Source organism: Macaca nemestrina, chromosome 7 (assembly GCF_043159975.1).
Source record: "Macaca nemestrina isolate mMacNem1 chromosome 7, mMacNem.hap1, whole genome shotgun sequence".
NCBI lineage: Eukaryota > Metazoa > Chordata > Mammalia > Primates > Cercopithecidae > Macaca > Macaca nemestrina.
Genome location: NC_092131.1, coordinates 18,469,032 through 18,486,267, shown reverse-complemented (window position 1 = coordinate 18,486,267; position 17,236 = coordinate 18,469,032). Strand labels below are relative to the sequence as shown.

At 46.5% G+C, this 17,236-nt stretch overlaps 1 protein-coding gene and 1 long non-coding RNA gene across 12 annotated transcripts in view; one reads left to right on the top strand and one right to left on the bottom strand.

Annotated features, from left to right (window-relative positions):
* Positions 1–17,236, bottom strand: part of LOC105467570 (forkhead box N3) — a 467,055-nt gene that overhangs the window by 230,553 nt on the left and 219,266 nt on the right. The window lies entirely within an intron of this gene.
* On the top strand, positions 7,418–14,815 carry LOC139364215 (uncharacterized). 2 transcript variants are annotated; one of them, XR_011625646.1, is made up of 3 exons: positions 7,418–7,561; positions 11,190–11,518; positions 14,266–14,815. It is a non-coding gene; the product is annotated as an uncharacterized lncRNA (long non-coding RNA). The 2 variants fall into 2 exon arrangements; XR_011625647.1 differs by having other exon boundaries at positions 7,426–7,561; positions 11,190–11,414; positions 14,266–14,397.

Below are 17,236 nucleotides of genomic sequence, written 5' to 3'. Positions count from 1 at the left end.
TCACAACGGTTCTACTATCCAACAACTGAAAACTTGATCTCTTTGCTTTCGTCAACTCAGCAGTTTATGGGTAGGCCTGACACGCAAATGCCTTCGCTGACAGCAAACAGCTCAGAGGATGCACACGGGGGAGCTCAGGAGGGTGGGTGGAAAATTTCACCCTTTCTCCAGATGTAGGAGGATCCAAGTGTTTGGGGAAAATTAACCAACCAAAAATTATTTTTTAATTGCTTCCTGTGCACAGAGCACTTGCTAAGTGCCACCAGAAATGAAATATAAGGCATCTCCCCTGACATCGAGGAGTGTGTCATCTGCTCTCTGGCGAAAGCAGGAGCACTGGAGTCAGGGACACACACGTGGTCTCCCATCCGTCAAGGTCGTCCATGGACAGCTGCAGAGGCCTGCCCTGCACAACCGCAGGAGGTGCCATTTCACAGGGCTGCAACATGAAGTCGTAGTTCTAATCCTGGCACTACTAGGCTAGGGGAACTGAGCAAGTAACTTAACCAACTTCTAAAGTGGTTTTGAGAATTGAGAGATTAGACAGGTCAGGTTAAGTAAGATAGTGCCCAACACCTGACAAGTGCTGGACCAACACCAGCTCAACAAATCATCATCTCATTTAGAGCCAAAGCGCATTGTATTAGTCAGCTCAGACTACCCAACAAAATACTACAGACTGGCTGGCTCATACAACAGAAGTTACTTTTTCACAGTTCTGGAGGCTGGGAAGTCCAAGGTCAAAGTGCCAGCAGATTCAGTTCCTGATAAGGACTCTCTTCGCGATCAGAAGACGGCTGCCTTCTCACTGTGCGCTCATGGGGACTGCCCTTGGTGCATGTGCATGAATAGAGCGATCTCTCGTCCTCCTTTTATAAGGCCACCAATCCAATCAGATTAGGACTCCATCCTTATGGTCTCAACCTTAATTAGCTCCTAAAAGTCCTATCTCCAAATACAATCACACTGAGGGTTTGGGCTTCAACATATAAATTGGGAGGTGCCCGGCATGGTGGCTCATGCCTGTAATCCCAGCACTTTGGGAGGCTGAGGTGGGTGGATCATTTGAGGTCAGAAGTTCAAGACCAGCCTGGCCAACACAGTGAAACCCCATCTCTACTAAAAATATAAAAAATAGCCAGATGTGGTGGTGTACCCATAGTCTCAGCTACTCGGGAGGCTGAGGCACAAGAATCACTTGAACCCAGAAGGCAGAAGTTGCAGTGAGCCAAGATCGCGCTGCCGCATTTTAGCTTAGGAGACAGAGCAAACTTCCATCTCAATAAATAAACAAACAAACAAACAAACAAATTGGGGGGAGACACAATCCAATCTGTAGCACCAACACGAAGGAAATGACTGTCAGTATAATATTTACTGAGTATGTACTATATTCCAGGAGTTATATTATCATTATCATTATTTAATCTTTAAACAGCCATGTGAGAAAGGCATTATCCTTCTCATATCAGCGATGAGAACGCAAAGCTCATTAACAGTAATTAACTTGCTGAAGGACACACAGCTAGCAAATCGTGAAACAAAGATTCAGCCCTAGGTCTCTCTGACTCCAACCTCCACGCTCCTGAAACTCATCTGCTCTGCTCCTTATTTCATTAGATGACAGACTTTATTATAAAGTTTATTATAAACTACATAGACAGACTATAACTGCCAAGGGCCAGAGAGAGAGAGAGATTAATAAGATCAGGAGTAGATCCCATTAAGGAGATGGGCTTTAAACAGAGCCCTTAGGACAGAGTTGGTCTGGGGTATACAGAAAGAAGAGGGAGGAGGAGCACGTAAAGCCAGCATGAACCATGTGCACCATGCAAGGTGAATTCTGCAGGGCAGGGCAGGCACCCACCTGCATCTAGCATTGGCACGCTGCAGAGAAGCAACATGAAATAAGGTGGCTAAATGGGGCTGGGCACAGTGGCTCATGCCTGTAATCCCAGCACTTTGGGCAGCCTGAGGTCACAAGATCAAGACCAGCCTAGTCAACATGATGAAACCCTGTCTCTACTAAAAATACAAAAATTAGCCTGGGCATGGTGGCGTGCACCTGTAGTCCCAGTTCCTTGGGAGGCTGAGGCAGGAGAATAGCTTGAACCCAGGAGGCGGAGATTGCAGTGAGCCGAGATCCCGCCATTGCACTCCAGCCGGGGAGACAGAATGAGATTCCATCTCGGGCAGGGGGTAGTAGGGAAGATAGCTAAATGGGCAAAGCCATACTCCATGGGGCCTGGAAAGTCAGGGAGGAGACAAGAACTCGCTTCCATGGATGGCAGCAACCAATAAGGCCATCTGAGCAAAGGATACAGTAATGACAACGCCCAGGCTACCGGGACAGAGCCTGGAGACAGTGAACGCCGCACCTGCAACTCAGGGATGGAAGAGTGGGGCCACTGCAAGCAAGGTGTGGGATGCTGCTGGGTGTGGGCCACAGGGCCCAAGAGCTCAGCTCTGCTCTTATCAAGTTATTGGGGTCAGCACCTAGGAAGGCAGGAGAATGAAGGCACCACTGACTTATTTGGCAGAACTTCTGGAGCCCCCTGCGCACAGCGCTGTCCCAAGCGCTCGGTTAGACTGACTGTGAAGCTTACATTTAGAGGAGACACGTGGTGAGCAGGTCACAAACAAATGTATAAATGCACCTGGAGCTAAGTGTTCCTGGAAGGCCAGCAGGAAGGCTCAGAGAAGACCTCTCTGAAGGGGTGTCATTAAAGCTGGACCCTGATAAATATGGTGCCAGCTTGATGAGAAGCAGGAAAATCAAGATGATGATGCATGAGAGGCCAAGAGAAAAGCCCTTGAGCAGGGAAGACATGACGAAACTGGATGGATCCCAGACACCAGCGGGGAGGAGGCTGCTACCAGCGGCTCAACAGCACCGGCAGAGCACAGGCCCCGCGCTGTGACGCCAGGCAGAGTTCAGAAAGGGATCCCACACAACCAAAGTCGGGAGATCCAGAAACAGAAAACCGGGCTATCTGAGGCTCCGGGAAGAGAACTCGGAGATTCAGGAAATACCACAAGGGCTGATTTTGAAGCCTGGGTGACTGGGTGCTTGCTCTTCTGAAAAGGAAACACTGATCCAGGCAGACTCCAGCAGGCAGAGCTGCAGCCTGCAGGGAACTTACAGACCCATTTGGGAGGAATTTGCCTTTATGGGCAATTCCTCTTTTTTCCCATCTCTGATTTTTTTCCTGCAAACGAATTTAGAAGTAAAATGTATGAAAGTGAAAAAAAAACTTATATGTTACAATGTGCACCTCTTACGTATAAAGAACCATTCCCTTTGTTAGAGTACTTAAAACAAAAAACAAGAAAGATTATAAAATCGCTAAATATACCTAATGTTTCAGACTCAAGCATCCACAATTCCTTCACAGCATTTCACAAACACCTTTTCATTCTATCCTTTCCCTTCACGGTGGTGGATCCCACAGGTGCCCAATCAAGATCAAAGATTCATGCCAAATGATTTCCCTCTTTCTCAATTGATGTGTTTAGGAGAATTACGCTCTTCCTAACTCTTATTATTAACGTTTTTAATTTGTCACTTTCATTTTAATACAACAAGGGCAAAGCACATAAACAATTCAAATGACTGTACAAATAAACCATGCTGTAAAGATAAAGATGGAAAAGCTGCTGAAATTGATCTGCTGGCTGGCAACCCATGGTGGGATGGCTAGAAATAGTCACTTGTTGATGTGTAGGTGGCCAAATTCACCATACAAAGAGTAGTTTGGGGCCATCAATATATGATCTTAGCAAATCCACCACAGTCGTCTCACAGAAAAGACCCAACCAGGTCAGAGGCGACTCCTGTCCTTTGGCCCACAGCAGAAGGCTGGACTCAAGGAACACTTTCCAACTACACAATTTCATGAAATAAATCCTTGTTTTTCACTTTTGCAAACCAAAAAAAAAAAAAAAAAAGAAAAAAAAATCTGGCCAGGCACAGTGGTTCACACCTGTAATCCCAGCACTTTGGGAGGCGGAGGTAGGCAGATCACTTGAGCTCAGGAGTTCGAGACCAGCTTGGGCAACACAGTGAGACCTCATCTTTACAATAATAATAATAATAGTTAGCCAGGCATAGTGGCACAAGCCTGTAGTCCCAGATATTTAGGAGGCTGAGGTGGGAGGATCACTTGAGCCTGGGAAGTTGAGGCTGCAGTGAGCCATGGTCATGCCACTGCATTCCAAATAAAATGACAGAGTAAGACTCCCTTTAAAAAAACAAACAAACAAAAAAAACTGCACTGGGCATGTTTTCAGCCATATATTTCAATAGATCTCTCTCGTTCTCTTTCTCTCTCTCGATGTATATATATATTCTATACAATTATATATATAACCTATATAATTATATATATAAATTATATAATTTAATACATACAATTTTTAAGTAAGGAAAACTATTACTTTAAGAAAATGATAAAGCAGTGAAGTCCACTAATATATTTTTCAATCAGGAGACTATGTTCAGGGATTTTGTCTAAGCTGCTTTTTTTTTTTTTAAAAAAAAAAGGAAATCTCAACACACAGAACAGACACTTTGCTTTTTCTTCAAACTGACAAGCAGCATCATTTAGTATTGGATACTAGAGGATTCTTACTATTGAATGTGCCTTTATTCTAGGGGGGAAAGCCTAGCAAAATAAAATAGCAGGTATTACAGAAAATAAAAATGGCCCAAGGAACCTCCAAAGTAATTGAATCTACTCGTATGACCAAAATCTCCAGAAACCCTTCCACAGAGTCCCTTCCCCTCCCCTGCAGATGCTGTAAGAGGTGCCTCGGTTGAAGTTCTGAGGGTGAGAGCCGCCCCCGCAGCTTGCAGCAGTAAGACCCTCTCTAAAGCCCAAGTTCAGACTTACATTTAGTCCAGTTTCTTCTAACGGTTCCTGTACTTTTTAGGAAAGAGGGTCACTGAGAGAAGCCCAAAGCCTCAGAACAGACAGTGTAGGCAGACAGTATCTCAAGAAAGTCCTCTCCAGCTGCTAAGGTTAACGGTGGATCCAGCCCGCCACAGTCCGGAGGTGAAGAGGACCGGCGTACAGAAAACTGTCTTTCCTTATTTATGTGTGGTCTTCCGAGGCCAATTACGGAGGGTGAAAACTTTGGAAGAGAAAATCACCTTGTACCCAAGGAACAGTCCAAATGCCCATCCCCGGCCCCAGACTGACCTCGGTTTTCAAGGGTGGTGAGTCCTCTTCCTCGAAAAACAGCCTGGGTTAAAGGGCACGACTGTGTCTCAGAAATAAAATATGGTTACATTGGGCAAATGGAGGACACTTGACAAAAATGTCTTCAGATGTTTAGTAAAACCAAGGTCATACAAACATTGAGTCATCACGAACAGAGCAGCCAGATCGTTCATACTTCCAAAGAAATGCATCCCGTCCCTCCGCCTCTGTACCAAGAATTCGGCCAACTTGGGCATTCGCAGTTGTGCAAACCATTATTTCATGGTTCAACCAAAAGGATCTGCTGCAAAAGAACACGTTCCCCCAAACAAAGGCTGCTTCTTCCCAGTTCAAGGTTTAGCTAGGCCCTGAACAAGAAATGTTAGGCAGGTATTACATCTTATTGTACCAATTCAAGCCTCAGCACCAAGTGCATGAAAAATAAGTAACAGTCCCCAAATATAGCCTGGTTGGTTGGTGCCACTGTGCTCTCTGCTTGCAGGCTATGTAGCTAATAAAACTGGAACACTGGCCAGACGCGGTGGCTCAACGCTTGTAACCCTAGTGCTTTAGGAGGCCGAGGTGGGTGGATTGCTTGAGCTCAGGAGTTCGAGACCAACCATGATGAAACCCCGTCTCTACTAAAATACAAAAGAAATTAGCCAGGCATGGCGGCATGCACCTCTAGTCCCAGCTACTCAGGAGGCTGAGGCAGGAGAATTGCTTGAACCCAGGAGGCGGAAGTTGCAGTGAGTCAAGATTGCACCACGGCACTCCAGCCTGGAACCCTATAAACTCTTCCCATTTTGTTGTCAAGATCTGTGATCCCTTCATTCCTCATCAAAAAATGGAAAGGAAAACAAACCCAAACCGTCTGCCCTCTAACTTTATGGCTTTTCTTTAATGTGAACCCAGTTAGGTTTCAAATATGTTCCCAAAGGCAGCATTAGGAGGGAGAGAAGTTCTACGTCCAGGAGACCTGAGTTCTGGGTCCAAATCTATCACCAGCCCCCACTGCGTGGCTGTGAGCACCTCTCTGGATCTCAGTTCCCTCCTCTGTAAAAGGACACAATCCCACTGCATATTCCTAAGTACCTTCCATTAGGTTTTATTCCTGAAGTCTCTCGGAGAAGGCAGAAACTCGTAACTCACTGCTACTTCTTTCTGTTGCTCTGTTCCCAGGGTGGCTGTAACCAAGTGCCACAAGCTGGATGGCCCCAACAACAGAAATGTATTTCCTCACTGTTCTGGAAGCTTGAAGCCTAAAGTCCAGGTGTCAGCAGGGCTGGTCCCTTCTGGAAGCTGGGAGACAGAATCTGTTCTATGACCCTCTCTGGTGATGTCAGAATCCTTGCTGTTCCTTGGCTTGCGGAGTCATCACTCCAACCCCTCCCCTCACATTCACACAGTGTTCTCCCCTGCACGTGTGTCTGTGTCTCTTGTCTTTTTTTTTTTTTTTTTTTTTTTTTGACATGGAGTCTCATTCTGTGGCTCAGGTTGAGTACAGTGGTGCAATCTCAGCTCACTGCAACCTCCGCCCCACCCCGCCGCCAGGTTCAAGCAATTCTCCTGCCTCAGCCTCCTGAACAGCTGGGATTCCAGGTACAGACTACTATGCCCAGCTAATTTTTTTTTTTTTTTTTTTTTTCTGGAGACAGAATCTCGCTCTGTCACCCAGGCTGGAGTACAGTGGCATGATCTCAGTTCACTGCAACCTCCGCCCTCCATGTTCAAGAGATTCTTCTGCCTCAGCCTCCTGAGTAGCTGGGACTACAGGCACGTACCACCATGCCCGGCTAATTTTTGTATTTTTAGTAGAAACAGGGTTTCACCATATTGGCCAGACTGGTCTCAAACTCCTGACCTCGTGATCCACCCACCTCACCCTCCCAAAGTGCTGGGGTTACAGGCATGAGCCATCACGTCCAGCTTAATTTTTGTACTTTTAGTAGAGATGGGGTTTCACCATGTTGGCCAGACTGGTCTCGAACTCCTGACCTCAAGCAATCCACCCGCCTCAGCCTCTCAAAACGCTGGGATTACAGGCATGAGCCACCCCACCTGGCCTCCTCTCTTCTTTTTATCAGAATGCCAGTTACATTGGATTAGGAACCACCCTGATCCATTGTGACCTCATTTTAACTTGATTACATATTTTCCAAATAAGGTCACATTCATGGTACCAGAAATGAGAACTTCAACATTATCTTTCTGAGGGATACAACTGAACCCTGAACACCTGCTTAGACAGGAAACGCACAGAGCGCCACGAGACATCCAGCCACAGGACTGTGGGAATAAGCCTCCATTTCTGAACAGATTATCTGAAAACATTCACGGCTGTCTCTGAAGTGCCGAGGGTGAGCGTTGCCATCAATCTCCCATGGCCACATGGCAGCCAGAAACGGAGCTTCCCCACAAACCACCTCACCTCAGCACCAGGGCAAACAAATGGCACAAACTGTGCACACCACACATTTCACACAGAGGGAAAAAAGATCAGTTGGGATCACATTTCGTAAGACTCAACCACTGCTAACAAAATAACCATCTGGCAATAAACCACACCGGCAGAGATGGAAGGCTTATCCAGAGTGAGGCAGAAATGACACAGTGACAGCTACAGAGGGGCAAAAGTAGAGGAGAAAGAGCCCAGAGGTACAACTTGTCTAGAGCAGGAAACTGACTGGGGACAAGGGAATAATAAGGAAGATTACAAGTATTCTTCATAGCCCCCTGACTTCATTGGGAGTTGTGGATAATTTATAAAGACACAAATTTGTTTCCTCAGTCTGGAAGCTGGGAAGTCCAAGATGGAAGGGCTGGCATCTGGTAAGGGCCTTCTTGCTCCATTATCCCATGGTGGGAAGCGGAAGGGCAAAGAGGGGAGTGGGAGAGACAGAAAGGGGGCCAAACTCATCCTTTTATAAAGGAACCCACTCCCACAATCATGGCACTTACAGATCCATGAAAGTGGTGTCCCCATGACCCGAACACCTTCTATTAGACCCTAACTCCCAACACCTCCACACTGGGGATCAACGTTCTTTCTTTTCTTTTTTTTTCTTTTTGAGATGGAGTTTTGCTCTTGTTGCCCAGGCTGGGGTGCAACTCACTGAAACCTCTGCCTCCTGAGTTCAAGTGATTCTCCTGCCTCAACCTCCCTGGTAGCTGGGATTACAGGTGCACACCACCACGCCCAGCTAATTTTTTTGTATTTTTAGTAGAGATGGGGTTTTGCCATGTTGGCCAGGCTGGACTCAAACTCCTGACCTCAGGTGATCCGCCTGCCTCAACCTCCCAAAGTGCTGTGATTACAGGCACCGCGCTCAGCCTCAACTTTCTAATACATGAAGTTTGGGGGACACATTCAAACCACAGCAGGAGTTCAGTAAAGCTTTTTGATTAAAAAAAAAAATGACATCATCAAGAGAAGAAAAAGGCCGGGCGCGGTGGCTCAAGCCTGTAATTCCAGCACTTTGGGAGGCCGAGACGGGCGGATCACAAGGTCAGGAGATCGAGACCATCCTGGCTAACACGGTGAAACCCCGTCTCTACTAAAAAATACAAAAACCTAGCCGGGCGAGGCGGCGGGCGCCTGTAGTCCCAGCTACTCGGGAGGCTGAGGCAGGAGAATGGCGTAAACCCGAGAGGCGGAGCTTGCAGTGAGTTGAGATCCAGCCACTGCACTCCAGCCTGGGCGACAGAGCAAGACTCCGTCTCCCCAAAAAAAAAAAAAAAAAAAAAAAAAGAGAAGAAAAAAAAGAGAGAAAGAAAAACAGCAACAATGCTCAGTGTGGACACACCTGGGCTAAGGCATCTGGCCAGATACATGCGTGTGCTGAGCGCCCACACAGCCATGAACACACCTGGGATTCCAGGAATAGAATACCTGAAGTTACTATTCTGTAATCCCAGGGTCCCATTAGCATTGGGGAAATGGTCAGAAGAGCTAGATTCCAATTGCTGTGAGACACAGGAAAGGACGAGGAACCTAGTGGTCCCAGGGAGACAGATCACTGGAAGCACAGCTAGTGACTCCCCAACTAAGTGGTCTCCTAGAATTTTAATAATAGCATAGGAAAGGGCTTTGAAAATCACACACAACTCCTACGGGAAGGCTCACAACCCATTTGGGTTGTTCTCCTATGGAAAGGCTCTTCTGTAGAGTTAGAATTATGAGGACAGGATTTTATTCTGACACTTCCCCAAAGTCTTTTGGAAATCACGCGTTCATGTGCAACATTGTTATGTAAGCTGCCACATCCAGCTCCTTTGCTTTGGGCAGAAATATTCTCAACACACCCTATGGACACTGGTTATCTGATGCTGGTTGAGAGCCTGTGACTGACGCTCATGCGTCTAACAAAAGCACAGAATAGGGAGGAGAATAAAAGGGTCCCCTGTGGCAAGTAGTTTAGGAACACGTGTCCAGGACAATTCAGCTTACAGATGAATGACTAATTAAACATACTGAATGAACACAGTGGGCCCACAAGAGAAGGTTTATTGAATTGAATGGAGGAATCTAAGGTTCAGAGAGGTACACAGCTGGTTAGAAACCAGATTAGCAATAAAACCCCGATCTCCTAACACCTAGTTCAATGCTCGGTACAGCATCCAGGCTTTCTCTCTCACCAATTTGTGTAAAACGAAGCGGCACTCACACCCTCTCCTGCCCAGCACAGCATCTCATATGCATGACATACAGCGAGGTGTACAATGACGATTTCTTCATGTGTCTGTGTCTCCCACTAGACTGGAAATTCCTGGAGGACAGGGACTATACCTTCATCATCCGGCTTCCCTGATGCCTAGCATAAGCCTGCTTACAAGCATGGAATCAACATTAGCTGGATGAATGAACAAGTTATGAAAAGGTTTAGGGAACCATACAGGAGTGGTGTAATTGCCTTATTACTACTTATTAATATTAGTATTAATATTTCGGGAAAAAAATGCCTGCCCAATATAAACTGATCTCTAAGGCTGAGGGGGAAGTTTTGTTTTGTTTTTTTTGTTTGTTTGTTTTTGTTTTTTGAGACAGAGTTTTGCTGTTGTTGTCCAGGCTAGAGTGCAATGGCATGATCTCGGCTCACCGCAACCTCTGCTTCCTGGATTTAAGAGATTCTCATGCCTCAGCCTCCCGAGTAGCTGGGATTACAGGCATGCGCCACCACGTTCAGTTAATTTTGTAAGGGGATGGTTGTTTTTTTTTTTTTTTTTTTTTTTTGAGACAGAGTCTGGCTCTGCCGCCCAGGCTGGAGTGCAGTGGCCGGATCTCAGCTCACTGCAAGCTCCGCCTCCCGGGTTCACGCCATTCTCCTGCCTCAGCCTCCCGAGTACTTGGGACTATAGGCGCCCGCCACCGCGCCCGGCTAGTTTGTTGTATTTTTTAGCAGAGACAGGGTTTCACCGTGTTAGCCAGGATGGTCTCGATCTCCTGACCTCGTGATCCGCCCGTCTCGGCCTCCCAAAGTGCTGGGATTACAGGCTTGAGCCACCGCGCCCGGCCAAGGGGGATGTTTTAAAGTAAGTCAAAGAACCAATGATAATGAACATAGCGTTTATCAAGACAGACAGTTAAGTAAAAAATTTTCTAAGAGTCTTCCAGTCACACTTGTCACTGCTTCTGGGAAATATGCAAACTCTCCACATAACATCAGCACCAAGAAGCAGATCAGGTCCTTTTCTGACCAGGAAGGATCTGTGTGGATTTCATCAATGGCTAAATACTAATAGGCAGGTAATGCAAAATAGTGCCCAGAGACTCACTCAAAGGCTAAAATTCAAGGACATTCTGAGTAATCAATGAAACAAAAATTTATAGGTTAAAGCATACTCTCAAAGACTTAAGCACATTTTCAGAAGTTACAAACAGAAATGACAAATCACTTACAAAAACTGAGTATATTCAGTGACCCAAAATAAGACTTAGGAAGGAAAACAAATCCCACATAAATAACACCAGTTTATGTCCACTTCCAGTTAATCAGAGTCCTTGAAAAAGAAGTGAAGCAATGAACCGATGCAGAGAAAAGAGCATCACGCCAAGGGGCAGCTGACCAAGGCTTTCAGCACAGATCTGTGAGTTTTACCAAGTCACTTTCACTGGACCCCAGATTCTTCATCTATAAACCAAGATCATCTTCCAGGATCCCAGCAAAAAGAACTCTATCAGAGTATGATGGGGGCCACATCAGTCAAGTCCAGGTACAGCTGCTGAACTGGAGCATCAAGAAGTCACTACTGGCTGGGCACGGTGGCTCATGCCTGTAATCCAGCAATTTGGGAGGCCAAGGCAGGTGGATCACAAGGTTAGGAGTTCGAGACCAGCCTGGCCAACATGGTGAAACCCCGTCTCTACTAAAAATACAAAAACTAGACAGGCGTGGTGGCACATGCCTGTAATCCCAGCTACTTGGGAGGCTGAGGCAAGAGAATCTCTTGAAACCAGAAGGTGGAGGTTGCAGTGAGCTGAGATTGTGCCACTGCACTCTAGCCTGGGCAACAGGAGTGAAACTCCATCTCAAAAAAAAAGAACAAAACACTTAAAATGAGAAATATGCCGCAGTAGACTTTTTTTTTCTTGTTAGTGCACAAATCTGGTTCAAGTCAGTCAAAGTTATGGAAAACCAGTGACCGCTGTGGCCTTTTTCTCCATACATTTCTGGGCAGCAAGAATCTCTGCTGTGACTATTCACAACAGCAAAGTCATGGAATTAACCTAAATGCCCGTTAATGACAGTTGGATAAAGATGAGGCACATATACACCATGGAATACTATGCAGCCATAAAAATGAATGAGATCACATCTTTTATGGGAACATGGATGGAGCTGGAGGTCATTATTCTTAGTAAACTAACACAGGAACAGAAAACCAAATACCACATGTTCTCACTTATAAGTGGGAGCTAAATGATGAGAATACATGGACACAACACACACTGGGGCCTATTGGAGGGTAGAGAGTGGGAGGAGGGAGAGTATCAGGAAAAATAACTATTGGTTACTAGGCCTAGTACCTAGGTGCTGAAATTACCTGTACAACAAACCCCCGTGACATGAGCTTATCTATATAACAAACCTGCACACGTATCCCCCAAACCTAAAATAAAATTTAAAAAAATAAAAAAATAAAAGAATCCCTGCTCTGGAGACTGGGGCTCTGCAAGAAACTCTAGGGCATCAGAAGGAAGCACTTGACTCCTTTGTCTGTGTTGTGACTAGGCTCAGAAATGTCTGAGGGCCCCCTACCACCTTAGGCTTCTTGGCACTCAAAACCCCCCAGTCGGCCGGGCGCGGTGGCTCAAGCCTGTAATCCCAGCACTTTGGGAGGCCGAGACGGGCGGATCACGAGGTCAGGAGATCGAGACCATCCTGGCTAACACAGTGAAACCCCGTCTCTACTAAAAATACAAAAAAAAAAAAACTAGCCGGGCGTGGTGGTGGCGGGTGCCTGTAGTCCCAGCTACTCGGGAGGCTGAGGCCGGAGAATGGCGTAAACCCGGGAGGCGGAGCTTGCAGTGAGCTGAGATCCGGCCACTGCACTCCAGCCTGGGCGGCAGAGCGAGACTCCGTCTCAAAAAAAAAAAAAAAAAAAAAAAAAAAAACCCAGTCTAGCTCAGCCCACCTTCCCAAACTTACTTCCCTCTCTATCCCACAGTGACCCTTTGCTTTAGCCAATTAGAGTAAAGGAGGAGCAAGGAAGTGTCAGACCTTAGCTAAAAATATCTGGCTGTGTCAACTTAGCAAGCCACTGAACCTCTATGAGCCTCAGTTTCCCCATCTGTAAAAAGCATATGATACCTGCTTTACAGTTGTTAAAAAGATGTAAGACCATGGATACAAATGCCTCACACAACTCCAAACAGCACCCAACAGGTCCTATGGAAATGTCACTTCCTACTTTCACACTCAGTCTTCCCCCATATGTGTGTCTACCTGTGTCCAAGCCACGTCTGATGACCCAATGGACCCCCTCTCTCCTGTCACCAGCCCCGGTCTGACTATCCTGAAGGAACCAGCTAATAAAATTCTGTCTTCTCTTCAGGATTCTTCCAATGGCACTGGTAAACCTTAGGAGTCCCTTTCTCCTTTGGCTTCCCCAACCACATAATTCTGGCCATTGCCCAATCCCTTGGCGACTGGCAGAAGCCACTCTGTAGCCTTCCTGGTCTCTTTTTATTTTGTTGAGTATCTTCCACCAGAGTTTTGTCATCCCCAGTCCCCAGGATGGAGTAATTACATTTTCCCCCATTTTGAAAATAACAATGCAGTGATGCGAGCTAGTGCACAACAGTCAGTAAGAACTATTACCAAACCTCCTGATCCTGACTATTAGGACAACTTGTATGGGAAAGCTGACATTTATTTCTGTCCGGATCGGGGGCTAGAGTTCATAATTTCCGGTAATCGCTCAACCCTGTGATTACGGGCACTCTGAGGGCAGCCGACAGGGAGAAGTAGTCACCAAAGAAAAACTTTGCTAGTTTGGGAACTGCCAGCCCCCAATTTATAAACTGCAATGAAAGAAAGATGAAGGCACCATGGAGATGACAAGAAAAGGGAGGTTCAAGATAGTCCCAACGTTCTCGGGCATGTTAATCCTCATCACCCAGAAGAGGTATTCTGAGGGGACAGAGGGAAGAAGAAAGCACAAAATATTCCAAAGTTCCTTATTACTTTCCTTTTCATTAGTACTGGGCTGGGCATGGTGGCTCAACATCTGTAATCCCAGTACTTTGGAAGGCTGAGGCGGCCAGATCGCCTGAGGTCAGGAGTTCAAGACCAGCCTGACCAACATGGAGAAACCCTGTCTCTACTAAAAATACAAAATTAGCCGGGCATGGTGGTGCATGCCTGTAATCCCAGCTACTCAGGAGGCTGAGGCAGGAGAATTGCTTGAACCCGGAAGGCAGAGGTTGTGGTGAGCTAAGATCGCGCCATTGCACTCCAGCCTGGGCAACAAGAGCAAAACTCCATCTCAAATCAATCAATCAATCAATAAAATGTCTTCAAATGATCAAAGGCTTTCCTGAATTTTTTTGTTGTTGTTGCAGATATGTTTGAGACTCAAGCCCCAGCCCAACCCCAGATGAAGGGATTGTCCGAGCAGCTATCTTGATCAGGGGGACCAGCCCCTGTTCTGACCAGAGCTGAGCGCCTGGCCCAGGAAAAGGACAAGTCCTAGTGTCTAAAATGATGACAAAGACAAGCCACACAGATGATGGTGCTGACGCCGCTGGGCACTGGGACCATCACCTCACAGGGACTGGCACCAATATACCAGCAGAACAAGCCAATGGCGAGAGAAGGTAGGAATCAAGATCACACAGAGGGAGCTGGGCTGCAAAGAGAAGGCTAGAACGGATCCTCAGAGAAAGGCAGAGATGACCGTCCACGTGGCCGCAGAGGAACAGAGGAGGCAGGTCCAATGGCCGTGGACCCCAGATATGCTTTGTTGCTCTCTGAAACTGCTCCTGCTCCATGGGACTGGCTGCTATGTTTTTGGGACAAGTACCCTTTTACTTAAGCCAACTCGGGTGACTCTCTTGTCCTTGTAACCAAATGTACCCTTGACTATAACATTCTCCTTTGAGCTAAACTAAATAAAGTCTGCTAGAAGATCCCGCTTATAATCTATTTCAACTGACAGCGACTACTTTTGTCTGATTTATTACAGCTGTAAGCCCTTCCTTCTGGAAGGGGGAGGGGCTGCGATCTCTTTTAAAGCTAGACCAATTTTACACTGGCAGGGGCCGTGTGTGCGGCTCTACATTACAGCGCCCTACAGGATGCATCTAAACTAGTTTGGTCAGCTTATCCATTCCCTGAAAGCAAGGAAGCCGCCACATCAGTAACTCCGTTGCTAAGGCAACTGCTTACTTTCCATATCAACTGCAAACTCGTTGCTATGGAGACACATATACAAGAAAAATTCCTCTTTCCAGCCAGGGACCAGATGGCAGAGAACTCACAGAAGCCATGGGTTAGGGGGCTTTGCTAAGTGAGATGTTTACTGGAGTACATTTCTCTCCTGATATCAGAGATGTAGCTACCCCGAGCACATTTAGAAGTTGCACTCTTGGTACAAAAGTAAAGGTTTGTTCTCTTCTGCCTGCAAAACTACAGCTAGTAACTAGAGGTAAGTCATTGTTGAAATAATTCTGAGACGGTCTCCCTCTAAATGTAAACCTCTTTTGTTTTTATTCTCCATGCTGAATATACCCCAAAATGAATTTCCTAGTCAAACACTAATGGAAATATAATTTCCTGTAAGAACTGAAATAGAAGTTTGATTTCACTTTCTTTTTGATTGAGAGGTAATCCAGAAATCCCTTTATTTTCCAACACCTATGCACTGTGTTTCAGATTTATACCTCCACCCGAACGTCTCCACAGAGCTTGAAACTCGTATAGCAAACTTCCTGACAGCTGCACTTAGATGTCCGCAAACCATCTCTAATTTAACATGGTTAAAAGAGAATGTTGGCACTAATCCTCATCCAATTTCCCAACCCAAATTTGCCCACACATCTTCATCTGCAACCCCTGACCCTGGTTCAAGCTAGCATCGCTCCCACCATCTCTCTCTTGCACCACTGGAACAAGCCCCAGAGAGGTATTTCCCCCTCCTGTCCTTTTAGACATAACATTCTCCCCTTTCTAATACACTAACTGCGAGCCTTCTTTCTGTGCCTTGGACATTTTGAGTCATTGCCGCCTCAGGGCCTTTGCACTTGCTGTTTTCTCCACCCAGATCTTTGCACGGCTGCATCCCTCTTGCCATTCAAGGCATGGCCTAGTCAGACCCCTCTGAGAAGTCTCCCACCCTCCTCCCCACTCCTCTCTAGTACATTATCCTGTTTTATTATCTTCATTGCATGTAACACAGTCTGGTACATTACCTACCCTGTCCCACATAGGGAACTATCATTTACCACTTGCCTCCTCCTCCTCCTCCCCTACCCTTACTGCTACCCTATGGAAGGTCTAGGAGAGCAGCCAGGGACCCGCCAGAGGTCACCACTATATCCTCAGCACCCAGAACAGTGCCTGGCACTCCACGAACAAGGGTACATGAATGAATCACTGCTGAAAATGCTTCTAAAATGACTGAAGCCACTTATTTTCACAAATACAGAGTCTAATTTTTACTTTGCAAGCCAGGGGCCAGGCATAATGGCTCATGCCTGTAATCCCAGTACTTTTGGAGGCTGAGACGGGCGGATCACTTGAGGTCAGGAGTTCAAGACCAGCATGGCCAAGATGGTGAAACCCTGTCTCCGCTAAAAATAGAAAAATCAGCTGGGCATGGTGGCGTGAGCCTGTAATCCCAGCTACTCAGGAGGCTGAGGCAGAAGAATCGCTTGAACCCAGGAGGCAGAGGTTGCAGTGAGCTGAGATCATGCCACTGAACTCCAGCCTGGGTGACAGAGTGAGGCTTCATCTCAACAGCAACACCACCACCACTAGGTATTCTGCAAGACCTCAGAACCATAGCTGCAAACACCAGTTCTCAACTTTACAAGCCTCGAAGGAATTCAGCACACAGTGCAGTATTCCAGGAGTACCTACTGTGATGCTATGCCTCACCTCCGTGCCAGGCTGCCTGTACCTCGATTCCTAGAGATTCGGGACTTTTCTTCCCCCTCTACTATAGCCATGATCAGAGTCAGCGCTCACATGACTTGGCCTTCTAAAAACAAAGCAGGTGCACATGTTCTGCTAGGTGGGTGTTTTCTGTCTAATGACATTAGTTAAATCACTTATCAGTCCTGTCCCTAGAGGAGGACAGTCACAGCCTTCTATAAGGCACTTCACAGAACTCCAATAAATAGAAGGAGACACTGAACTCGACCCCACGGGGCCCAGAGGGAAATCCCACACACCCTGTGAGGACCAAAGGAAGAAAAGGAAGGGTAATTGGAGAGCTTTTTCCCCTGGGAAGCATATAGCCTCTCTGCCTGTATTTACTGTCTCCTGCTGAGTTCACAAGCAAAGGTACTCAAACAAGCACACACACACACA